This window comes from Equus przewalskii, chromosome 14 (assembly GCF_037783145.1).
Source record: "Equus przewalskii isolate Varuska chromosome 14, EquPr2, whole genome shotgun sequence".
Taxonomy (NCBI): domain Eukaryota; kingdom Metazoa; phylum Chordata; class Mammalia; order Perissodactyla; family Equidae; genus Equus; species Equus przewalskii.
Genome location: NC_091844.1, coordinates 80,390,778 through 80,418,166, shown reverse-complemented (window position 1 = coordinate 80,418,166; position 27,389 = coordinate 80,390,778). Strand labels below are relative to the sequence as shown.

The 27,389-nt window shown below is 37.9% G+C and overlaps 1 long non-coding RNA gene across 1 annotated transcript in view; it reads left to right on the top strand.

Moving 5' to 3' along the window:
- Positions 1-18,516, top strand: part of LOC139075829 (uncharacterized) — a 31,542-nt gene extending 13,026 nt beyond the window's left edge. Inside the window, exons 2-3 of the long non-coding RNA XR_011526710.1 lie at positions 14,007-15,620; positions 17,349-18,516. This is a non-coding gene — a long non-coding RNA (uncharacterized lncRNA). The remainder of the gene's footprint in view (positions 1-14,006; positions 15,621-17,348) is intronic.
- Positions 18,517-27,389: the final 8,873 nt, after the last annotated feature.

Genomic DNA, 27,389 nt, shown 5'->3' with positions numbered 1-27,389 from the left:
AGAGGTCAAAATCACTTGATTAGATGTTTTAGGTGAAGAGAAGATGATAGTTCTCTAAAATAAAAGATATTTAAGATCAATTCTGATCAATTCACTATAATGTATATTCTTCTTTGGGGCTGATATTCAAACAACTTGCATCACTTATACCGAGTAACATCAGGCAGTTACAGTGTAAGCCCAAGAGAGCAGAGAGGAGCCATTATTTAAGAATCTGAACCTCCCAATTCAAAGTTACTCTAACTTTTGTCAGTTCAAGAATCCTAAAAGTCAATAGACTCAGTGTTGGGATGGGAGAGAGACCCTTTTCCCTTTCACAGTTAGTAAATTAGATACCGAAGGAATAGATAGAAGAGTGGGAGTTGGGAAGAAACAGGAAAGAAGGCGACTTCCATCTGGATTACCAAGTACAATGGAGAGAATGAACCTCTTTGGATGAGCTGGCACAGAACAGACTCTGGAGTCAGATCAACCAGGAGATGAAGCCCAGGTCTGCCACTGCCCAGCTCTGTGACCTGGGAGGGCCACCTAACCTTTCTCTGACTCAGTCTCCTCATCTGTACTAGAGGGTTAATGAGAAAATTTTGTTCATATGGTTGTTGTGGCCATAAAATGAATTAATTTGTTTGAGAACCTAGTGCAGGGCACATAATAAGCTCTATCTCGATTTGTGAGCTATCTTTATGACATAAATTATACAGGTTATCTGAAGGGGTCAGCAGCGGTAAAGACCTCTTTTACTGTGGAGGGTCGCTACCTAATGAAATCTCTGATATTTCTCCCCATTTCTCACAAGTCTCCTGATAGTGTCTCTATTTTGGGTCTTGCTATTTCAAATCAATCCTCCAATGGGCAGCAACAATCACTGGGCTCCTTCTGAATCACCCTGTGTCATCACTTTTCTTTTAAAAACTGTAAATCATGTCCCATTCATCAGCAAATCCAAACCACTAAGTATGACATTCAGGACATCCCAGTCTGGTCTCGACTTATCCTGTGAGCTGCGTTTCATCTCACACTACGCTCTTCCCTGCATCTTCGGCTACGTTAACGGTCCTGGGATGACTGTTCTTCTTTGCCTGCATGTACTGTTCAGAAAGGTCTGCATTTCACTGTAACTTTTACTTCTTTGGCTTTGAATTTTTCTTCTCCTGAAGTCTACTTGTGAAAACATAAATAATCTTCGAAAACATAACAAAACTAAGAGATAACCAAGATACTTTCTGCTGTTTTTTAAAAGCCTGAGTGTAGATACATGAATAGCATTACGTGTTTATTTCTGACTTAATTCCAATATATCAATCTCTTTACTATATTTACTGCTTTGAATGCCGTAAAAGGGACATGTCTTACTTCAAGGCAATTCATCAATAATTCAACAGTTTCTCCCCTTCTAAACCTTCTCTCCTTCTCTGCATACTTCTATTTCATATCCAAATCTATTCAAGAATTTCTTCTTAGCATTTCTGAAATAGGTCCTTTCTTCTACATTGCCATAGTCCAGGCCTCATTGTTGTAAATCCGAACTTCCACAACTTTTCCTGCATCTAATCATACTCCCATTTTTTTTACAGGTCTCAAGTTAAAGAGGAATGCTTTTAAAATGCTAATTCATTTTGCTTATCTGCTGAATACCCTTGGGTAGCTTCGCTATCAATAGAGAACAGTCCAAACTCCTTTAACTGATGTAGCAAGTACCACTTGAGGATGTCAGTTATATCCACCCTTGATGCTTGGTATGTGTGAGCTGCTGTTGGGACCAGAAGATGGCCCATCCACATATGTTTACAATGAAAACCCAGCTGCCTGTCCTGAAAGGGCTTTCCTGAAAGGACACACTAGTCAAGGCATCTAGGAATGATCTCATCTCATTATTTGAGTTGTGGAAGGAGAGGGGTGGGATGGGAAGGGATAATTTTGAATGCAGCCCAGTGCCTACTCTAGAATATCGTCTAGCCAGCCCCCCTGGAAACACAATTCAGCTCAAAGGGAAGTGACTACAATAAGATAATTACCTATTTAAAGGTTCTTCATAAGAAGAAAAAAGTAACTTCTCAGATATTAAGAGAACAAAGTAGCAAGGATACATTAGAAACCTGGGTCCCTTGACTTTTATCTGATTCTATCACAGCATTCTGCTCTTTTGAATGAAGCAAGCCAAGAAGGGAGGTGACAAGTACTACTGTCAGGTTAATGATGCAACTTGGGAGCAATGAAGAGGGTTCTCCCCTTTATATTCCTGGTAACTGCATGAAGCACAGAGCACTGGGATCTCCTAGGAAGGCTTTGCCCTAGTCTTAACGTTTTTATAAGCTCACTGTATGGCTCTGAGCAAGCCAATTCCCCTCAGGAAGCCTCAATTTACTTATCTGTCCACAAGAGTCTTAGATTAGAAGTTTAGGGTAACTCACATACAAAATATTTCTTGTCCACTAATGAGCATGAATTCTGAGTAGAAACCCAGTACTGTCTCATCCAGGAGTTCAAAGGGTATCACTCTGCAGCAACTGATGGAGTTTTCCTCTGTGACTCAGAATCAAGGCAAAGGTATCACAGGACCTCAGAACTAGCTTATGTAGGGATGCTCACACAGGTGTGTCTCTCTCAGAGCTCTGTTCTTACACATCACCTCTGTAAATGTAAGAATTCCCTTTCCTTTCAGGCAGTGCTTCACCACTCAATAAAACGCTGGAGGGTGACACAAGTTCTTGGCTTACACTAGATGTGATATAAAGTCTTTGTATCCACTAAGAATGAAGATAAACTGTGAGCAATAACTTTAGAAGGAAGGAAGGAGGGAGGGAGGAAAGAAAGAAGGAAAGAAAGAAAGAAAAGGGAAGAAAAGAAAAAGAAAGAAAGAAAGAATACCCTACCAAAATTAAGTCAGTTCAGCTGAACATGAAGACAAAACACCTCTGACATACAAAGATAGATGATTATTGTCAAAAGTAAGGAAGTCACTCAGTTGGATTTAACATTTATAACCATGTCACTCAAAGAAACAGACTTGACTTCTGATCTCTCTTATTATAATCCTTAGCAAGTCCCTTTACTTCAGACCTATAAACACCTCTCTACACAGGAGCTACTCTGCGTAACTCGCTCTTTGCTTACTTCTGCCCTCTCATCATCACTCCTTGAACTTTGTGAAATTCTTTTTGTGTTTCTGAAGGAGAAAACCAAGATCTCGCTGAAAAGCAAGGGTAAGGAGAGAAGGAACATGTCCCAGAATTGGTTAAAAGGGGACACTGTGTAATGAAAGAAAAGCGGACATTGAGCCAGCCTTCAGGAGTTGTGGGTCAAAACCCATTTTGCTAAGGAATCCTCATCTTTCCTTCAGTTCTCTTCTCTGGGAACTGTGCACATAGTAATCACTCAATAAATATTATTCTTTGAAAGAAGAAAAAAACTAAAAAAATAAAAGTGCTTTTATTCCTGCTGTTAATGTGCTCATTCTTACTCCATAGTTTTGCCTTTTCCAGAATGTCATATAGGTGGGGTCATGCAGTATGTACAATTGATACAATTTTGTCTCCCTAATTTTATCCAAAAGCTAGATCCATGTAAAATTGATATTCAGGCATATTCAATGGATGACAGATGTGAAAATTCCCTCAAATCACTGGACTATGTGATTGCTAGTAGCATTTTTTCAATATTCTACATTTCTAAGGCAATGAAAATTTTCTTAGGGATATTTTAATGGCTATTGAGTAGTGGTTAGAGAATAATAAAGTCAACAGTCTTCAAAATAGCAGCTGCTAGCTGTTAGTTATCTTCCATGGTACAGGGACTATGCAAATTTCTTTCTACTTATCATCTGAATTATTTAGAACAATCCTGCAAATAATGATCATTTTACAAATGATAAAACTTTGATTCATTGACACTAACAGTATCATTACAATTACTTATGGGTGTAGATACAGGATAAATATTTAGGAATATCTGCCTCTGAGTCACTGCTCTTTTTCATACTCTAAGCCTTGTCTTTCTTCTTGGTCAGAATTAGACCTTTCTTTTGTTGCCTCAAATGTTTTAAAAATGTTTGGCATCTCTCCAAGACTAGGCTTTTTGTTGGCTAATTATAATCTTGAAAATGAAAGTCTCCAGTTGTCCTTCAGGGGCCATTGAGAAAATATTGCTATATGTTCTGTTCCTTAATAGCTCCACTACTATAAATAATGTATATGGCCTGGCCCATATCAGGCCTCATTAAAAAAGATGGAGTTTCCAACAATTCACTCATATAATCAACTGTGAATCAACAACACCATCTGATTAACTCTGGGTTTCTGCTTGAGAGTTGCCCGCTCTGTGCAGCCACACCACGATGCTGGTGTGGTGTTGATGAAGGGGCTAGGAACTATATTTTATATGTGAGATAATGAAGGACCCAAACCAGGGCTGTGGCTTCAAGGAACAACAACTCATTTGGCAAATAAAAATGAGGAAATCAAGATATTTTCAAAAACCACAGACCTAAAGTTTAATCTCACCTGGTTTACCACTGCATTCAGGCATGGTGGGGGATGTTTGCAGGTGTGATTGGTTGGGGGAGCCTAGTGAGTGTTGAGGAAGCTCAGGAAGCCTCTCCGGATTAAGGAAGAGAGCATGCAAGTGCCCAAGTTTAGTTCAAGGGTAATGCATTGAGTTTTAGAAAGTATGTATAATTTGGAGGTACTTCATGGTCCGTTTCTTAAAACTTTCCATTTCTCAGTCCCTGGGGAACTCTACTTAAATTCTAAGTAGAGTGGTGATAAAAGAGTAAGTAGAAGGTAAAAGATCTAGAAAATTGTGAGCGCCTCGTAGCAGTTTCTGCAACAATTAGGTGATAACACACTTGGCCAGACACAAGAGCTCTCACACTGGGGATCAGAAGCATTTGCACTGATATTGCTGGTTGTGCCAACAGTGGTACTTACGTTGGGCACTAGCATTGTAGCAACTTCAGTAGGATCTGTCATTTTCTTCTTCTCTTTGTGCTCAGAAGAAGAGGAAAATGGCAGATGCTGTGGATTGTCAAAACAGCCAACTTAATGAGCATGCTGGAGACACTATCTTGGAATCTGTTAGGTAGGTGGACCAAATTAGCCTTAACAGGAGAGAAACAGGAGGCGGGAAATAGGATAAAACTGCAGAGGGCATGGGTGAGACTATAGATTTGGGGCAGAGAAGGCTCACATGTTACCTGATAGTTTAGCGGGGTTCACTCACTACGTGAATGGATGTGTGTGAGTGTGTTTAGTTAGATTTCTAAAGCCTCATTCTGTTGAACTCTGTGGGATACAGGATATGGGGTTGAGCCAGTAGAGTGTAAACCAAATGATTTGGCACCCAAAAGTTAATACATGAAGAAAGAAAAGGTTATTTGAATTTATCGTTCGAACAGATAGAAAACAATTAATATCTAAGAAAATTAAGAATTAAGGTCCTGCGGAGACATAAGAAATTATTAAGTGAAATTACAAACTCTTTTAAGTGGGTAATGTAAGGGATAAATTTATGTGAAAGGAAGGATTATTACCGAAAGAAGAAATTGTCATTCTAAGAATTCGAGTAAAACAGCCCCCACAGGTCTGGAAGGACGATTATTAAATAAGCTATACTAAACTGCACTGAAAATTTTTTATTTTGCACAGTGAGTCAATCATTAAAGGTTTTTTAGGTCAGCTAAATTCAAGGCTTGGTTATTTATCCCAACCTGTCCTCGTTCCTAGATGAGAGCTGGGATCTGTGGGGGCTCAGCCTGCTGAGTTCAGAGAAAGCTCAGGAGGAAATGGCTCCGGAATTGGGATGAGGCGGTGATAATTGTGCTGCCACAGATAGATATGAGGGGTTACCATAGCCATGGCTGTTGGACCTGCTTTTTATCAAACTAGATCCATGGATGGGGAGAGCCTACTTCATTCATCAGCTTGTAGTAAGGACACTTTGTGTCTGAAAATGCAGTGCTCTTTCAGAGCACAAATTGCTAGTTTATATATACATATGTATATCCTACTCTGTGCACAAGGCATTGTGAATGCTGTGTGAAGGAGGCAAATCCTTTCACTCAGCAATCTACCACTTAGTGAGGGAGATGACAGGTAAACATGAGACTGCAATTCATCTTAATCAAACTTTTGGTAAAAGGCATTGCCAGTTACAACAGAAACACTGAAGGGCAATGAGTCCAATTTGGCTATTGAGTAAGAATTCCTCAAAGGGTTTCACGTAAGCTGTATGATGGAAGACATCAAAATTGACAGCCGAGAAATGGAGCAGAATGTTGGAAATACTTAACGAGAAGTACTGATGGGAAGCATTATTCTCCACTTGGCAAAATTGAAAACATTCCCTGACAAAGTTACCTCCAGCGAGTTGTAAAGCCACCTCAAGCCAGGTCAAAGGAGGAAAAGAATGAATGAACACCCACAATTTAAAAAATGAGTCCTTTTCTTCCAGGAGGGTTCATTTATTTAGAGCTGGGAGTAGAAAACCAGAGTTCACAGGTTTTCTCTCAACCTTACAGGCTGCTAACTTCTTTGGCTTTGTTTTAGGCCAAGATCATAAAAATTCTACCCAGTGTAAATAGGAGTTGAAGTAAGCTGGACCCTGAAAGGATTTTTTTTTAAATGAATTATTTCAACTCAACTTAGTTAAATTAAATTAAATTAAATTAACTTAGTTAAATTAGAGTATTTTCTGAAATATCAACTGGTCTGGCTCTAGAATGCCAAAGAGCCAAAAGGCTCAGTGAAACCACAGCTCCAGCTTTTAGGGCATTTCCAAGTGGCCTTTCTCTTCAGGGAAAGTATATTGACAGTCTGGAAATGTTCAAAAACTAGGAGGAAAAACAAAGAATTAAGCTGCAATTCTCAAAGGTCTAAAAACATTTTGTTTAAAAAATAACATTTATATTAAATGTTACTAACCCTGTTTTGCGTATTTTTGTTCAACGGACATTTGATGGCTAGTCTACGACAGAAGTGTGGTTGGGTGTGAATAGAAAGAAAATCTCATTCCTGACACAAGATATCCAGTCAATATCCACCTTTGTTATTTCAGAGGAACACTTGCAATCCTCCTCGGTATGAAGCACCAAGGAATCTGGGTGTTTATTCTCACACTCGGAGGGAGACTGATGTGAGTAATTGGTCTCGTGTTGAAACAACTGAAATCTAAGTGTTAAAGAAAAACTTTCCAATAATAAGTGAGTTTAATAAAATAGTCATTCTGAAGCACATATTTCTAAGGAATGCTTAGGGTATTGCTAATCCATGTAACAGTAAGACCTTTTGAAATGCTGCCCAAGGCGAGAGACTATAGTAATTTTTGAGAATCTCAATATCCATAAACATTAAGGTCCCATCAATCAACCTGGACTCCTTAGAATAGACTTGGTCTTCACAGGTCTGGATTTGAGTGCAGACACCTCTAGTTATTAGCCTGGCCACTTTGGACAATTTATTAACCTCTGCAAGTCTCAATTTCTTAAGATGTAAAAGGTACATAATATGCTTGAAGGATTCTTATAAAGACTACAAATCATATATGAGCTGCCACCATGTTCCTGACCCCGCCGACGTGTGCCAACATCACATTTTCCTTAATAACCATGTTATAATAGCTCAATCTTGCCAAATTAGCAGAAAATCTAGTATTTTCTCCAAAGCCAACTGCCATCAATATTCTTGAAAATCCTTATACCTGTCTATCTATCAGAAATTCTTGCTGCTTCTATGTTGCCACCTGTCAAAAATGCAGAAGCTCTGACATAACCCTTGAGGAGGGACTCAGCAACCAGACTGTCTGACACCAGAAAATCCCATCATTTAATCTCAGTTCAAACTCAGCTGCTACCTGGCCAAGAGTGGTGGGATGCTAATGCCATGGGTCCCTGTGCTGATGCCCTGGCAGTGTGCAGCCAGATAGCCTTTACTGAGCTATTCACTTACACCCGGTGCCATGCTCTAACACTTGGTTATTTATTCAGGTTCTGTTGATTCTCAAACTATAAAAATTCTGCCATAACTAAGCTGCCAAGACCCTGATCTTAGAATACGTCATGTAACTGCAGCATTCACTCCCTAGAGAACCACTATTATATACTTTCTGTCTCTATAGATTTGCCTGTTCTGAACAATTCACATTAGCAGAATTATACAATCTGTGGTCCTTTGTGACTAGCTTCTTTTACGTAGCAAATCGGGTAAGTGTTTTCAAGCATCATCCACATTGTAACATCAGCAACCTAATTCCACTAGTTGGTCTTATATTTAATATGATGGTCTACCCATAGGGCCTAACGCTGTCCAGACACACACATACAAAAGTGTATCTTCATCTTCTCTGTATGATCAGAGAGGCTATTTAATACAGTAAAGCCTTAACTGGACTTGACGGATTATACACTTGGAAATTTGGGTTCTAGTCCTGGACGTACCTTTAACAAACAACGTGTCCTAGGTCATGCCATTTTCCTTCTCTGGAGCTCAATTTTCTATTCTGCAAAGTAGAGTATATTTAATAACATTAGTAGTTTTCAAAAATATTTTTTGAGTTAGTAGAATGGCTCTCCCTCTTTTCATTTATTTTTTAATCAAGCAAAACTGATACCGACCCTGATATCAGTTTCCTCACATTAAACCCAGCATGTATGGGGTTAAAACCAAAACACTCATTCCCTGCTTACTCTCTGGCTTCCTGGCTCCAGAATCCACTATCCTCCATGGAGACAGACACCATCAAGGACAAGCACCTGGATTATCTCCTCCCGCAAAGAGATACGGGCTGGTGGGCAAGCTGCTGACCAGCAAGGTCATGAGCGCCCTCCTGTCTGCAAGTAGTCTCAAGGCCAAAGACAGGCTGGTGGGAAAGCTCCGACCAGCAAGGCCATATGCTCCTCCTCCCCTACCTAAAGCCCCAAATAAAAACCCTTCCTTTTAGCTTTTCAGGGAGTTTGGGATTTCAGCATTAGCTGCCCTCTCTCCTTGCTCCGCGTTGTGCAAAAGTAAAATTCCTACTTTCTCCCACCACACCCGGTGTCAGAGATTGGCTTGCTGCACAACGGGTGAGTGAACTCACTTCAGGTTCCGTAACAAAACTTCTTTTGTCCCCTAACATATAAAACCTATGAGAATGGAACTGCTCTGGTTGAAGTCTGTACTATTTATCAAAGTACTGTCTTTCAGCTCCAAAGATGTCCTTCATTATCTGCTCTGTGAGAACTGAGACGGACCCTGTAAACGATTCACTTTTGCATCTAGCGTGACATTCAGATTTCTCAGTAGAGGGTGCTGAAGACACACCGCAGGAGGAAGGGGTTTCTTTTCCCGGTCTGGTCTACCTCTAATTTATTCTTCTACTCTTTCTGCATGGAAGTCAGTGGCACGTCTGAGGGAGATCCACTGATTCTTACCCCAATCAAGTTATAGCCTCACCTTCACGAACTTCCCACTGAATTTCACAATCTTATGGGTACGTTGTCAGTGAGTCTCGCAAGCACTCCAGCTGTTGGCTTCCCACACTGGGCCTGCCTGCATCCTAGCGGAGTATTTTCTGCTTGCCAGGCCCAGCTGCAATTCCCTTGCTTCCAGCCCACCTGCAACATGGAAGGGTGTTTCCACATGCCCGTCCAAGCCATGATTCCTTGTCCTCCAGCTTTGGTCCAGCATGAATGGACTAGCTCTGACCCAGGACAACCAAGTAAATTTCTCCGTCATATTTTGAATTTCAACTAAAACTTCTCCAACAAAGTTTAAATCCCAGCCTTGGTGAGGGATCCCCACTTCCAAGTTTATTCTTTCCTTGGGTACTCTTCTTCAATCTAGGTTATTTAGAATTCTCTTTACCCTTTAAAGTTAATCCCTTGTTACTAGATAATAATTCTTGATGTTAAACATTCCTTGTTCAGATTACTGTGTTGTAATCTATTCTCTGACTGGATCCTGTCTAATACAAAACTGCCATGGGACAAGGGGCTGGAGGTTTGTCTATTCACTACTCCTGTTTACCTGTGGGAAGAATATGCTATCAAAGGAGAGATACAGTTTGAAAATCACTGGACCAAGTAATCTTTCTGCCCTGACATTGTCAGGTCCATAATGATGGCAGGTATAGTGAACTCAAATTGACAAAGGTTTTCAAATGCAGAAATTGACGGGATCCATCACCACCTCACAAACAATGTTCTGTAACAGAAAGTCCACTTAACTTTGAATGAAGACATCTGGGTCTATAACTTGGATCCACTACTAAGAAATATACTTAGTCAAAATGTGAAATCTCTGTGGGCCTTAGTGTCCTCATTTATAATTTGGGGTCTGTAATCCTGGGAATTTCACAGGATTGTCATGGAGATCATTATGATAATACACATGGCATTTATTTATATACCATGACTATCAAATATACTAGTGGTTGTGATATCTCTTGCTTTTGTTGTCACAACCTTCCTTATTTTTCATACTGAAAAACTGAAGCCTAGAAAGTATTAGAAATTTACCTAAGATCACCTGATAAGACTCATCATGTGTTTGTCCAGTGCAATATACTTACCTCATAACATAGTACATTTTGATGACATATAGGAAAACCATACCAGAAGGATCTACCATACGTACTTTCATGTTTTGAATTGGTATTTATAAGGAAATATCATTTGTAAATATGTAAAAATTAATTTGGTATAATTTATTTAAATTCTTTATTAAATATTTATGATTTTTAAAGATTTTTGATATTCTTGTTTTCACCAGAAGAGGCCACTATGATCCAACTTAACGGAATTATTATCACATTGAATAATTCTATTTGCTTTAGAAAATTGCCAGGCACTTCAAAAGGCAATGGTTATGTCTTTCTTTTGTCTTTACTCTTCTTTCAAAGGCAGCCACCTCTTCCATCTGAGAGCAGTGATTGTAGACACTCTTTCTTGCTACTCCTTAGAAGAAACCAAGATTTTAGAGATAGACAGACACAGATTCCAATCTTGGTTCTACCACAGAGACAAACTGCTTAATGCTGGGAAGTAACTTAAAATTGTTCCGTTTTGCAAAACGAAAATGATAGCTTCTAGCTTCTTTGCATTTAAAAAAATTAAATGAGGTATTGTCATTAAAGTTCTTAAAATAGTACCTGCAACATAGAAGAAGATGAACACGTCTTAGTTCCTACGCCTTTAGACTCTCTGATGCCCTGCTGCTCATCTCACTCCATTATCACCAAGTATTTTTTAAAGAATTCTAAAATGGTTTACGTACATTTACCTGAAAATGGAGAAATGGGTGGAAGGCTAAATTCAAGGCTGTTTAAAAGGTGATAATAGTGACTGGTGGGGAGAGATTATGGATTTATTAATTTTTTTCATCTTTAAATTGTAATTAAATTTTTATCTTTATATTTTAAAAATAATGAACACATACTACTCTTTAAATATAAAATATTAAAAAAATTAACAATAACTCATTTTGCCTTAGATAGCTTTCCTATTTCTGGAATCTTTTAGCTAAAGGGGATATGTGAAACTGAAAGGTAAAATACTAAAGGCAATGGTCATTTTGTTGCCTGTCAGCCTTAACCAAAGCCGTCCTTTGGAGACACAGCTATTGGATTTGGTTTTCTTTCATTACATGATAAGAAACAGTTAATAGATTATGGTTACAATGGACAGAGAATTACTCAGTACAGAAGACACGAGGTAGAGAAAACCTCTGAAGAGAATGATCAGGAATATGTCTTTCTTTTCTGATGATTACATTTTGTAAAACACAGCATGATGAAAGTTTTATAAACCTCAAACACAAACACAACTGAATAAATGTTTCGTGTGTGTGTATGTGTGTGTGTGATGTCAACCTGTACTAAGAAAGGCAAGGGCATTATCAACGAAGTTTAGGATTTTGACTGTCTTTGGGAAGGGAAGAGGAAAGAGGATGAAAGAATGGAAGGTCTTGATATTGTTCCCGCTCTTAAGTTAGAAAGGTGGGTTCACAGTTAAATGGCGAGTTCCTTTAACTATTTTAATTCATAGTGAATACACAAATGCATATACATTTACATATTTGCATTTATTCTAAAGCATATATCAATTCTTATATAGTGATAATTTTATTAATTTTGACAAAACAAAATGTACCTGAAAAGCACATACCAACAACTTGAGTAATATTCGCCAACACCAAAGGTAAATTATATGAGCGCCATTATTGTATTTTCCTATCTTTGAGTGACTTTTTTTGGAGTTTTTGGCACATATCTTTGCTGCATATGCTGTTGCCATGGGACTAACTATTTCAGAAGCAACAGCTGTGTCAAAGAGCTTGAGCATGAATTCTGTCATAGTCATTGTTAGATTACTCTTAACGTTTTCTTTTTTGGCCAGCTGTGCATTTACAATTTTAAGAATTTATCATATGAGCTTGTTTTGTTTTGGGGGCAAACTTATGCTCAGAGCCTGAAACTGTCTTTGCCAATAGTTTACAGAGCTCAGGTTCACCGTGGGATTTATTGTGGTTACACAAGCCAATAGCATGAAGGATAATGTCTCTTAGTAAGCCAGTGAAGAAATTCCATAGCATACTCCAAACCAGTGATAGATTAATCACGCTATTTTTCCAGGTAAGGGGTGATGAAAAGAATAAGGTCCAAATTGAGCTCAAGGTGAATCTTTTAATACGAGGAGACACTCAAGAGAGATGGCTTGACCAAGTGAGAGCTGATGTCCAGCTGCCAGTGCAAAAGGAAAATGAAAAGTCCTTTTGCTGTTGCTAGAGTATGTTGCCAGGGAACAATGGTGTGGTGTTGGCCAGCAGGCTGATCTTCATGGGGCCTCTGTGCAGTTTGTCACCACTACTGATAAGGAGCTGATAACCCAGTGTCTTTGGAGAGTTTATTTAGGTCAGCAAAGTGTTGTCTTGCCCAGACTGAAACTCTCGAATAGTCTCACAAACTCACGGTATTCGTAGTCTAAATGTCCCCTTGCCATAGTTGCTTGTCCGTATGTTCTTGCTGATAAATCCCCAGTGGGGCCCTTCCATAGCTGGGCCACCGAGTTCTTATCAACGACAACAGATGAGATGACGAGATCCTGACGCAATTTACTTCATTCTTATATCAAAACAACTTTTTTTTGTCTTTAAGCATAAACAAGTAAATTAAAACAACTTCACCTGAGTCATAAACAAGTGAATTTGAAATCATATGAAACCAATACACAAGAGCTGAAAATATGACATTTATAAATATATCAGGAAAGAATCACCCATAGCGTATAATAAATGCCGTGATAATTAAAGACGCATCCAGTAAAACACAACCTGATCACGATGGGAAAAATTCTTTGTAACATGCTCTTTTCGTATTTGCATGGGTTTTCTACAACTGAACATTAAGCTGTGGTGCAATGGCCAACACATTTACCGGAACCTTGTCTGGTAGTTTGTGGACTAGTGTACACTTTGACAGTACGTTTATCTCATGAAGCGATTAAATACGGGCACCAGACATGTTTGGGCTTGAAACAAAAAGAAGCTATAGAAGAGCCACAACCTTTATACTCAAGGACACTCTTCCAGGAAATTTAAATATATGCAGCTATGTCAACAGTAGCCTTATTCTAAGTTCTGATCCATCAATAAATAAACTCATCAACATAATTTAAATCACTGATGTACTCTAATGTTAATATTTATTATATAACAACTTAAATGTGCGTGCTATCTATTAATTTTAAAAGAGAGCTAGAATGTATGAGATTCAAATCAACTATTTGCAGAATTCCTTTTTCTGAAGAACCTTAGAGTCTTGGCGAAAACCACGGAATGCTGCCTGGCTATAACCATGATGGATCATGGGAGTTCCAGTCCAGGAACCTGAAGTAGAAGCTGAATGGGTTGCACCCAGCTCCTGTACTCTGGCCATGAGACACCCGAAGATCGTGCCATGCTACCGATATACCTTGTTCGTGTCTGGGCCACATGAATTCACATGTTTTGCCTTTCTTTTACTTTTTTGTCTTGTAGGGTCATTCTAATTTCTCTGGTGAGAAATGGAAGCAAATACTAGCTTGGGAACCTTGGTCTGGCTGTTAAATCCATGCTTGGAATGAATTTATTTGCCCACGGAAATGCTTATTGGAGGTAGATGTTTCTAGCCAAATATGGCCGAGCATTACAGGCTTTAAAATCTCTAATAACTTGCTTCCTATTTTGTGGAGATTTTTTCTTTTCTTTTCTTCTTCTTCTTCTTCTTCTTTTTTTTTTTTTTGGTGAAGAAGATTGTCCCTGAGCTAACATCTGTGCCAATCTGCCTCTATTTTATATGTGCCATGCTGCCACAGCATGGCTTGATGAGCAGTGTGTAGCTCTGTGACTGGGATGCGAACCCACAAACTGCAGACTACCGAAGTAGAGTGTGTGAAGTTAAACACTATACTGCCGGGCAGGCCGCCTATTTCACAGAGATTTTTTTAAATTATTCTTTTAAACATCTACTGCATGCCCAGCACTGTGTCTTTTGCTTCACAGCAGTGTGTACTTGCATATCTGTAAAAAAATGAAAGCCAGATATTCCATTTAAAAATCTTTCAGGTTACATTTACAGTTTTTGTTATATTAGAAGGATACAATATCTGGAATATTGTAAATATTAGCATTTAATAATAAAATTATATCAACATTTTAATTGTGTTTAATAGAATATAAATTCCACAATGATTTGATACCCACCATCATCATTTAAAATAAATCAACAATTTTCTTTAGCATAAAATACTTTATTTTCTCTTTTATTCTTCCACTCATATTTCATTTCCATTTCCTCCATAATTTCCATTCTTATGTAATATATTTTTAAGTTTGAAAATCTTTTACTGATCACCCCATCATATCTATCAAAATTAAAATTTATACATTAATTGGAATTTTTATGTTTGTTTTATTTTCCAAGACCCTGTATGTTGTAAGTCTCTTCTGGATTGACGTAAGTTCTTCTTCTTCTTATTATTATTATCATTAGTACACAGCTAATCAAAATGACATGGATATATTATAAAATTTGATAATTATGAAAGTTGGAAATATATCTTTTAATGAAATAAAAATTGCCACTTAATAAAAATGATGCATAAAACAAAAAACTAATCATCTGACAACTATAGTATCTTTTTTGAAGATAGAGAAAGTAATCATCTGCAAGAGGAAATAAGATGAGAATTAGTTATAATTGAACCAATCACTTTACGGTAATTTGATAAACTGTTTTTGACTGTCTTAATGAATAATAGACAGTGAATCTGAAAATAATAACATAGAAGCTTTATCCTTAGGTATTATCCAATATAATGTGAAAATTTAGGTTCCAGAAAATATTTGGTTAATTCTCATGATTAAAATATTCTCATGATTAAAATCTCTCTCCTTTAGCAACTCAAAGGAGCAATCTTTTTAAATAATGACTAGTCCAAGGATGAGTTTTAAGAGTAGCTGGAAAAAATTTCTTAGGTGCAAGCTAATAAAATATTACTGTTTTAATGTTAAATATTTCTTACAGGATCTCTTTTAGTTTTGTTCTCAGGAGCCGCTCCTTCAAGAGGACTATTTTCTTTGAAAAAGCTCAGAGATCCAGGAGAAAAGAACGTAAATGAACATTATTATTATTTCTACACCCCGTTCTACCATATCTCAATTCAGAAGATATGAAGTCACTTTTCTGTTACTAAGCTTTGTATCCCCACTCCAACCCAACCCCAAACACAGAGGTTTGTGGGACCCTTCACATCCCCGGACAAATCACCATAGTAAAACTTATAATAGATAAGGCATATGGATTTCTTTTATAAAGAGGGGAAAGGAGTATTTGTGAATCCAAAGATATTTACAGGCAAATCTATTGTAAGAGATTTTACCAATGAAAGTTAAAGATCTGGAAAATGATCTTCTCGGGATCTATGTGATCAAATGAAGATCCTTCCTTTAGCACACTCTAATCATATGCATATATTGAAGAGAAGCACCGTATAGAAAAAAATGTAATCCTTACAAAAGAGATTAAAACCATGGATTGAACGTCTTAAATATTCACTCTGTAGCTTTAAAATTAGACCTAAGACTGCAGGATAAGGATGGCATTAAACATTGTCCAGATTTGATCTGTAAGATTGCCATCTTTGAATATGTCACTCGACTAGTGGACACTTTTCTTCATGTGAGCCAGGAAGGATAATATGCTGGCGAGGTAGGGAGATCTAAAAATTATGTTTCTGTGAGCCTCTCCCCACACTCTGGAAACCTATGCTTTGCCAAGTTGTATAGCTGATACTGGAATGCAGACCTGAAAAGGCATAGTCCTTGCCCTCCTAAATCCACAGTATAGTCATGCAGACAGACATACAAGCAGATGATAACTACACATAGTTGTTACTCTTTGTGGATGTGTGTGTTACAATGGATGTCATTACAAGATGCCAAGGAAACACAAACCAAACAACTCTCCGATTTTTCTGGGGTATCAGGGGAGTCTGTCACATCACAAACTTTATTTGCTTTGATCACCTGTGCTACACATTTCTCAAGAGAGTATGAGAATCCAAAATCAGGAAGTGTCGCTATAATGCTTTCTTTGACAAAGTGGTATTTCAATATGATATCATAATAACTTAGCCTATGTGGTTGTAATGACTTCTTTACTGCTACCTATGCCCCCACATTCTTTACGAAGCTTTAAGCTATGCTGAAATTGAACATTCTTCTTTAACAATTATCATTCCTACTAATAAACTAATTTGGCGGTTTTCTGGAGGTCAACAGGGTAGATGGTTTTGAATTTGACTCCTGTTGAAAAAAGTGTGCTTAGCCCAATAGATGGCACTGTGATATAAATTAGCAAAGTTATGAAATTGAAATAAAAAAACAAAAATGTAATCATTATCTCTTTTCCCCCTCAAGCAGACTTTATGAAGCATTAATCAATTCAGAGAAGCTAATAAAATGCCTGGAAAATGAATCCCAATGTTATTTAGATTATGGCTGTTTATCAATAAACAGAAGAAATTTATGGGCCAGCTATTGGAGTGTACTAAGTGACAAGCTGGTCAACACAGATTTGACCCTGATAAAGTTTGGGGATATTTTTGATGCAAACGTTCAAGTTTGGATTTGTTTGCGGGATGAATTCCATTATCCTTTTTTTTTTCAAGGAGTCAACTTTGACAGTCCTTGTGTTGAAATCAAGTAGTCTTCACAGCAACTTCTTTTGTAAATTTTAACATCCTGCCAGCTCTTTGCCTGAGATGCCAGTCTCTTTAATATGTCAGGAGAATGTTTATCTACCACAGTGAACTAACATTTATTTTTGTTCTAAATTAGAAAAACAATAGGACTGAATCAGCTTGACATGACATTTAGCTGAACACCATCAGGGATGTTTTCATTGCTGAGGATGAAGAAATATAAGGAGAGACGAGTCCGAAAATTGAAGTGGATGCTGCATTCAGAAAGGGGCTGTCTGAAGTGAGGCTGGTTGGAGACCAGGGGAATGTTTTCTGATCATCAAAAACCTGGGATAATGATAGTCTGAGAACATGTATAAAAGATTCTGTATTTTGAAGAGCATTCACAGTCAATATTTCACTTGTTTCTCAGCAGTATGTTAAGAAAGAAGTTAGAAAACAAAGGAGAGTGAAGTATTATCATATTCTGATGAGGAAACTGAGTGATCTTGACTTAGTTCACAGCCAGCATTTGAGAGGACGGCTTGACACAAGGACAAAGACCATTTTGTTGTTTTTCATTCTAATGACCCGTCAGTAATAAAAAAGAAAAAATCTTGGGGCCAGTCCGGCGGTGTATTGGTTAAGTTTGTGCACTCTGCTTCAGCAACCTGGGGTTCATAGGTTCAGATCCCGGGTGTGGACATACACACTGCTCATCAAGCAATGCTGTGGCGGTATCCCTCATACAAAAGAGAGGAAGACTGGCACAGATATTAGCTCAGCAATAATATTCCTCAAGCAAAAAAGAAGAAGATTGGCAACAGATGTTAGCTCAGGGCCAATCTTCCTTACCAAAAAAATAAAATTAAATAAATAAGTAAACAAATCTTCACTTTAAGAAGTCTGTTTCTATTCAGGTTCAATTTTTTGCAAAGTGGGATGACGTAAGGGTTAGAAGTTATATTTTTGTAAATGGGGGCTGGCCCCGTGGCCCAGCAGTTAAGTTCTCACGCTCTGCTTCGGCGATCCAGGGTTTCATCGGTTCAGATCCTGGGCTCAGACATGGCACCACTCACGAAACCACGCTGAGGCAGCATCCCACATGCCACAATTAGAAGGACCCACAACTAAAAATATACAACTATGTACCGGGGGGCTTTGGGGAGAAAATGGAAACATAAAACCTTTAAAAAAAAAAGAAGTTATATTTTTGTAACTGAAGATTCCTTCTACGTCATAGCCTGTGCCCTGGAAGACAAGGTGACATAGCAGGAAAGACACAAAGCTGGGAGTTAGCACACATGGATCTTACCAATTCATCTTTCTGGGTCTGTGTTTTCTCATTTATGTAGCAATAGGGTAAAAAGGATTATTTCTAGAGTCCCTATTAACACTAAAATTCAATTATTATTTTAGTTTTCTAATGTTGAATATAATAAATGATGTTAAATTGAATGATCTCATTACCATACATGGTAAATCATATTTTAGAATAAAGGTTGAATTATTCCTTTGTAAGTCTGTGAACACAGCAGTGAATTTCTAGGTTTTCCTGACGTCATCAATATTTTTGGAAATAAGTTCATTAGAAAGAACGATTCAACCTCGTTTGTAGAGAGTTTGTTTTTGTTCCCTCCCTACGTCCTTCCCTTCCTTCCTTCCTTCTTCCCATGGATATTGACTGAACAATTACTGTGTGCTAGGGACTATACCTGGTACTGGGGATATAGCAGTTATAAGTCAAACTTTGACACTACCTTTTAGAGCTTACAGTCAAGTCAACAAACAATTAGAACATAGAAACATATGTGCTAAGAAGGTGGAAATATGGACCAACACACAGGGCCACATCCATCCAACTCAAAAGCAGAGCCCTGCTCTGTATATATCAGTTTATTTCTTTGCATTTTACCTTTTCCAACTTCGAAGATGGCACTTTCACATTCTCAAAGACTCTTGTGCTAAAGGGAACATCTCTAGATACCATCTGTACTAGTTTCCTAGGATTCTGTAACAAAATGCCACAAACTGGGTGGCTTAAAGCAACAGAAATTTATTCTCTCATGGCCGTGGAGGATAGAAGTTCAAAACAAAGGTACTGACGAGGCCACACCCCCTCCAAAGGCCCTAGGGAAGGGTTCTTCCTGGCCTCATCTTGTTGCCTGTGGTTGCTGACAATCCTTGGAGTTCCTTGGCTATTGCAACATAGCTGCAATCTCTGCCTCCATCTTCATGCGGCCTTCTCCTGTGTCTCAAATCCTGGTGGCTTCACGTTCCTCTCTCTCTTTACAAGGACACCAGTCATTGAATTCAGAGCCCACCTTCATCCTGTAGGACCTCATCTTAAATTGATTATATCAGCACATATCCTATTTCTAAATAAGGTCACATTCACAGTTTCCAAGTGGAAATGAATTTCCGAAGAACACTATTCAACTCAGTACAAGACTTAGTAGCCAAAGGGAAAAAGAGATATGAAGGAAGAAGGCAGAAGTGAGACTTTATTTGTTAATACAATATACAAATTTTTAATGGTTATGCACATTATATGTATTAAGAAAAAAATAGAACATGGTTTAACGATAACCATAATTTAATAATAATAACATGTTTATACATTTATAACGAATCATCTTTCCATTTAAATGTTTATAAAACACAGTCAATCCAGAGATAGCTGGATTCTGAGCTGATCACAGGCAGCTATAATCCTGGACTTTCCCCAAATCTCACGGAGGTCAGTAGCCTCATCTTCATTGCCCACCAAGCCAGAGGAGAGTGTCCTTTTCATTCTCCTCATCCTTCAGGGAAGACACTAATGAGGTGGTCAAAAGGGAAAGGCCATAGGAAGATGCAAAATGCAAAGTCTGAACAATCTTAGAACAGAATAATAATAATAATTAGCCTCTGAATTATTGAGAATGTGAAGAATTCTTGACAACTTAACGATTCCACTAAATTTCCTTCCAATTTTCTTCAATTCAAAATCAATTTCATATTTACCTGTCTTGCTATTAGAGATGACAAATTTAATGTGCGGGACTCTAAATAATGACAACATAAGATCTTTTTATGATAGATTTGTTTCTAAGCCCTCAAGTCACAAGTCAAACTTCTTAAGACACAATCTATACTCTTTGCAGTTTATTCAGTCCTTGGAGAATTTTAATTGAGGAACAATTTGCTTCTGTAAAATGCAAGTAAAACAAATGCTCTGAAATTTTAGGCTTTTCCCCTTTATGGGTCAGACTCCAATTGAGTAGCAATTTTGAGTGAGTCTGGTCTCTATTCCATAGATTCTTTCTTTTCTTTCTTTCTTTTTTCTTTTTTTTTGCCTCAGGGACTAGAAATGGTTCTATAATGAGGGCTGAAAGTTCATCAGCGTGTGATTTTCTTTGTAAATCTGTCTTGAAAGACTACAGTAGACAGAATTCAAGCTTTGCATCCAGAAAGAAAAAGGAAGAAAGAAAATGGTAACTATGTAAGATGATGTATATGTTAATTATCTTGATTGTAGCGATCATTTTACAATGTATACATACATCAAAACATCAAGTCGTACACCTTAAAATATACAATTTTTATTTAATTATACCTCAATAAAGCTGAAAAAAAAAAGTAAAGCTCATTCTACAAGTTCAAATGCAGTTTCCAGAATTATGTACTTCGTTTCCCAAATGGGAAGAGATACGAGGAGGTTAAAAAAGAAAAATAGGCTTGTCCATGATCCCTCAGTTTGGGGCATAACTGACAGTGGGATAGCTTCTTACCAGCACACGGGTAGCTGGAGCTCTGGGTGAATTTTATAAACTTCTCAGCTTGCCAATTCAAAAGGTGCCTCCTGGGACAGAAGCACGAGGTGCCCCTTCCTCTTGCCAACACAGCTGAGCAGAGCTGGAATTCATCTCTCACCCACCCCCTCAGCTGGGCAGCTTTGTCGCTATAACTCACACACCCATAGGGGGCACTCCTAGGCCTGACTTCTAGGACAGACTTTCTTCTTTCCCCCTTCATTTTCTTTAGCTTTGATTACTGGTCCTCATTTGCTGTGATGCTAATTTCCCTGACAGAGGAAAGACATTTTACAAGTTGAAGAAATAGCAGTTGCTTATATTTATCAGCAATCATTGAACACATGGTTATCTAGCAAGTGTCCAGTATCTAGAAGGTACTATGCACAAAGAGGCAGTGAAACCCAGTGGTTATTAGTGGAGCATAGCTAGGTTTGGATTCTGACTGGTCCCATCCCTTCTAGCTATAAAACTTTAGACAACCTATATGAAAAGTTACTATTCCTTCTCAGAAAGGCTGATTTTAGTAGCTAAAATATAGGATTATATGAATTAAAAGGATTAATGCATGTGAGGATTGTTGAAAAAACAAAGTGTTCGGCACACACAAAGTGTTAGAATTAAGTATTATGTTTTAATGAATGAAGGATAGAAGCAAAAAAGATACTTGGACACTGATCATAAAGAACTTATCTCATGAATCCTACTTTAAAAGTTTTGGAAACAATTATTGCGTAATCTCTGAGAATTAGTAACTGATTTTACTAATAACACAGAGAGAAAACCAACAAGACAATGTTGTTTGTCCCTACTAATGATTCTTTCTTCATTCATAAACACACAATTATACATCTTACATCTAATTTGGCAGGTCAGGGTTGAATGTATTTGATGCTCAAGGTAGGAAATTGTCCATGGGTTTGTACTTTAATTCTTAGAGGAATAATCTCATATTTCACTTGCCTCCATTTGGGTGTGTGTATGTGTGTGTGACAGAGAGAGAGAGAGTCAGACAGACAGGGAGAGAGAAAGGAAGAGAGAGAAAGGAAGAAAGAGAATTTTGAAGGTCTTATTCAATTTTTCTTTTAATGCAATGTAAACTAAATGAGAGAGGCTTCTAGCTTCCTTCTCAGAGAGAAGGAACTTTAACCCTGCTGATAATCTCTGTGCTTAGCTTATTAGATTTATACGTAACAAGATCATAAACATTTTCGGGAAGTAAATCTGAGATGATATTAGAAAGAAGAGTTTCCATTAAAAAAAATCCAGATTCTTTTATCTCTGAAGTTTTTTGTTATTTGCTTGTTTTTCTGTTTTTTTTTTTTTTTTTTTTGAAGTAAGTACTGTCATCATATCTATGGATATCAAGATTCTCCATATGAAAGATTCAGCTGTAAACCTGCATAATTTTCGCAGAAGTTGCCAACTGAATGCCTGCCTAGCTGTCGAGTATTTCCCATGGTAGGGGCTCATTGTCGAGACTCTGCACTGGCCATTATTATTTTGGAAAACTGTCTAAGGCCCTGGGTCTGCCCTTCATGCTTGTGGGCTTGTAGAAACCTGACTGGTCAGTACACCCGGCTCAGATCTATCTGTATCACAACTTCACATGGACTGATTCCAGGCTGCTGACCTGTGCACCAGAATGCTAATTTCTTCATTTGCACTAAAAAAAGAGAACTGTCTAGAACACTGGGAGGCTGACATCTCCACGAACTGAGCCGTCCTTAACTTTTGACAAATTGTTCTGGAACACTAACTAATCAGAAGGTGACTTGGTGAATTTGAAATGAGAATAAGGGAAATGTCTTTTCTTACTTGTGGGGTGGACTCCAAGAAGTGGATTTACTGTGTCAAACGGAATGAAGCTGACTAGAAGCACTATGTGGAAGGACCAGTCTATCTTTCCTCTGCTAGCATTGAGTGCTGTAATCTGTAATTTGTTTATCTTAAAATTGTTTTGAAAACCACAATGATATATCACTACACACCTATCAGAATGGTTGAGATAAAAATGTGACAACACCAAATGCTGGTGAGGATGTGGAGAAATGGAATGTTCGTACATTGCTGGTGGGAATGTAAAGTGGTACAGTCAATCTGGAAAACAATTGGCAGCTTCTTATAAAATTAAACATGCAACTACCATATAACCTAGCAACTGCCCTCTCGGGCATTTATCTCACAGAAATGTCAAACAGCTACTGAAATTACACAATAGAGGTAAGTGCACTGAGTTGCAGTGATATTTCCAATAATTATTAGTTGAAAAAACTTGATTATAAAGCTTATAAATAAAATTTTTATAAAGCAAAACAAAAAAGTGTACAAATGCATACAAAATTGAGAAGACGTTTACAAAAATATAAAGTTGTTATTGGGCAGTCAAATGGTAGTTTATTTTTTTCTTTGTTATTCAAAATTTCTAATTGCTCTGAATTATCCTATATTACTTGCGTAATGCAAAACAATACATTTTATATATTTCAAAAACCAATTTTGATGTATGTGCATTTAAAAATCTTTCCTATTATGTTTAATTATTATTAATATTCAATACCTCATAAATGTCTGTTGCCTTCTTTAAACTGAATTTTTTATTTTGAGATAAATGTATAGTCACATACAGTTGTAAGAAATACCGCTGGGAGATTTTGGGTGCCCTTTTCACAGTTTCCTCTAATGGTAACATCTTGCAAAACTATAGCATAATATCTCAGCCAGGATAATGGCTTTGATACAACCCATGGATTTTATTCAGATTTTTTGTTTTACTTCTACTCCTTTGTATATGTGTGCGTGTGTGAGTGTTTAGTTCTATGCAATTTTATCCTGTGAGTCAATTCATGCATCTATTTCCACAAGGAAGACATCCTCTAGCCCAGTTCTTAACACCTGGCCACTACTAATTTATTCTCTATTTCTATCATTTTGTCATTTCAATAATGTTACATAAATGGAATCACACAGCATGTGATCTTTCAAATTGGCTTTTATCACTCAGTGTGATTCCCTAGAGACTCATAACATTTATTGTATGTATTAACAGTTTATTCCTTTTTATTGCTGAATAGTATTCCATTGTATGGATGTACCATAGTTTATTTATCCATTCACTCATTGAAGGACAATTGGATCACCTCCAATTATAATAAAGCTATTATGAACATTTGTGTGACCCTAAGTTTTTTCAATTAATAATTATTGGCAACATTGCTGCAATTCAATATATTTACCTGTATTATGCAATTTCAGTACCTGTTTGAAATTGAATATATGTAGATTTCTTTATGGAAATAACTAAATTGAATTTATATAATTATATTTATTTCTATAAATTATATATTTATAAATTGAACTTATAGAAATTATATACAAAATTAAATATATACATAAAATACATTTTATTTATAGAAGAAGAATGAGGCAGTGAAATGAGAAGCAGCTTTGAAGTTAAACACAGCTTGGTCTCACATTCCAGTTCAGCCATTTACTGATTGTGGGATCCTGAGTATGTCACCCCAGCATTTGGAATTGAATTGTTTTATACAGAAAGTGGCACTAACCACAGCTTGGGAATTTGTCATAGAGGTACACAAGCATTTGGTACTTAGTAGATGCTCAATAAATCATGACTGCTGGTTTTGGGAGGCTAGAGCAACATGTTTTGGGCATTCATAGAGCTACCATTTGGTGTTTGTGCTGAGAAGGCAGAGCGTTTGATTCCCAGAGCAGCGGCGTTTGGCCCTCACCGGGCTCTGGGCATTAGGGGATTACTAACAAGGAAAGGCCAGCTTCTCTGAAATCTCTGTGCAAGTCTTTCCTAATCCACAAAATCCTTTATTCCTATTTTGGCAGAGTCATTTACTGATTCTTTCTACTCTCATTTACTAGCACACACCACATACAGAAGAACACGGTTTTACTTAATTCTTAGGATTGTTACCCAGGGTTGACCTCTCCACCTACTAAGTTCCGTTCCAGCAAGTTTGATAAAATTTTCTTCACATTTCTCTGGTGTCTTCCGCCTCGGTCCAGGACTTCACTACGTCTCACGTGGAGTCTTCCAGCAGCCCACTAACAGGTCTCTGCCTCCACACTTTCCCCGCCTCCTTCTGTCCTTTGTGGGACAGCCAGAGTGGGCTCTCTAAAAATAAGGATTTTCTTATTACAGAGCTTTTGCTATTTGAAAGAATTATCCCAGTGAGTAATGAGAAGTCCTGTGGGATTGTTGTTTGCACAAAGAGGCTTGTGAGAATTGAGCAAGGATTCAATTGGCTTTGACACTTACATGGAGTGCTTTTTCCCCAGTAACCCGGAGTAGAAAGTTCAAAGTCACTTTATAGGAGGAAGAAAGGATGAGCAACAACCCAGAATGTGAGGGGAGATAATTCTGCTGAGATTATTCTCAGGTGACATCACCTTTCCCAAATTGTCTATGAATATTCTGGCTGTATAGGTAAATGTGCTATACTCATTTAGTGAAGAAAATAATAGCAGAAGAGGTTAAATGTAGCCTGCTTCCAAGCTTGTATAAACAGGTCTGGACACTAGACAGCAACAACAACAAAGGACCAATTTTTCTGAGCACTAAGTGTGAGCAGGCGCTTTGCAGATGCTGTCTCATGTAATCCTCACAGCCATTTGACAGAGGAGTATTAGCATCCTTACTGTAAAGACCAGAACGCGGAGGCTTGGAGATGCTCAGTGGCTTGCCCCGGAGAACCTCACCAGCAAAGGTCAAAGTCCCTTTGAATTACTCTTTCCTTTGCATCACCCGGCCTCATGGTAGTAAAATCTTACCTCACAATTGTCTGCATTCAATATTTGTGCATGTAACGCTTCACAATAGTTTCATTCCAATAAATATTTCTTGGATGTCTATAGCATACATGATATATAATGCTCCTCCTCTTCCAAGTTTTAATATTAAATAGATATTGCTTGTTGTTTCCTCTCCTGTGTGCCTGTTTTCTAAATGCCATTACCAGCCTCCCATGAAATGTGAGGAAGATCAGTAAAAGAGAGGAGCTCAAAATTCTGGACCGTGCTGGCAGCTGCATGGGTTGTTTGAAATCGTCTAGCCCCGAGACTTTCAAATTTGCAGTAGACAGTTCAATATTTGTTTCTGGGCACCATAAACAATTAAAGTCATTAATTCCACACTAAAAAGTTCCACATAATAAGGACTAAGATATAGCACCAAGTTAATATCTTACTTTAAATTTCAACCTCTTAGAAACATTGAATTTATATTTTTCCCAATACACAAATATACAATCTAAGCCCCAAGCATAAATTTAAGTTACGTAACGGAACCATAGAACTGACCTCATAGTTCTTCTGTTAATGACCATTTGTTATTTGTGGTGTGATCTTTACTATATATGATGCAGAGTTGACAACTGACTATATAGGTTTCAAGAATATGAGCCAGATACTTAGTATGCTTATTTGCTAATAATTTTCTGCATCCCATCTAGTACCCCACCCTAACACAAATAGAAATCTACTAAAGAAATAACCAGAAAGCTTCTGTGATAAAGGTTTAGTGTATAGATCACTGTACATCATTAATGTCTCACGGGAGCAGTCAGAACCTAGCGGAAGCACAGTCTACTTTAGACTGATAATCTCATTTTTTAGCCAGGCAACATGAGGACTAGAGAAGCGACATAATTTGAACTGTTGTAACAGCTAGATCTTAAATTAGAATGAGGGAATCCATCTTAGAGAAAGGAAGCAATATTGCAACTATGGATGGCCCTGATTCACTAGTCTCTGCGCATGCGTTCTAGCCTGCATGTGGCCTAGATGATTAAGCACCTCTCACTTTTGCAATATACATAATCTGCTAGTTCTATGACTCTTGCTTACCTGTATCTCCCAGCTGCGATAAGATGATAACTTTGATCTCTGACTTCCTCAGGAACATGACGACTTCCAGAAAGAAAAATTCTGCACTGGTATCCATCAGGAATGACAGAAGAGATAATGTGGCATCCTGAAGTCTGTCACACCAGATTGTTGACATCCCTAAACCCCCCTCCCCTGCCCATTTCCCCTCTACAACTGCCTCAAGATTCTGCATGATTTTAAAATGGCTCCTCAGGACACCAGTCCACCATCTTCCGATTCTGCAGGCTAATGGTATAAACTTTCCTTTCTCAACCACCGGCTCGTTTGCAAATGATTCCAGATTGCAGTGAGCAGAATGAGCCCCATTTTTCTCAGTTTCACCGTCAAACTGTTTTTACGTGTGAAGTTTATTGCCACTGTTTTAAATCTTCTTATTGTTTCTCAGCGGAAAAGGATGCTTTGGGGTAGCACACTTCCAGGGCTCCTTGCTGGTAGGGAGAGGATGTGGTTGAACACTCTCTGCCCTGTGCACCTGCACACACACA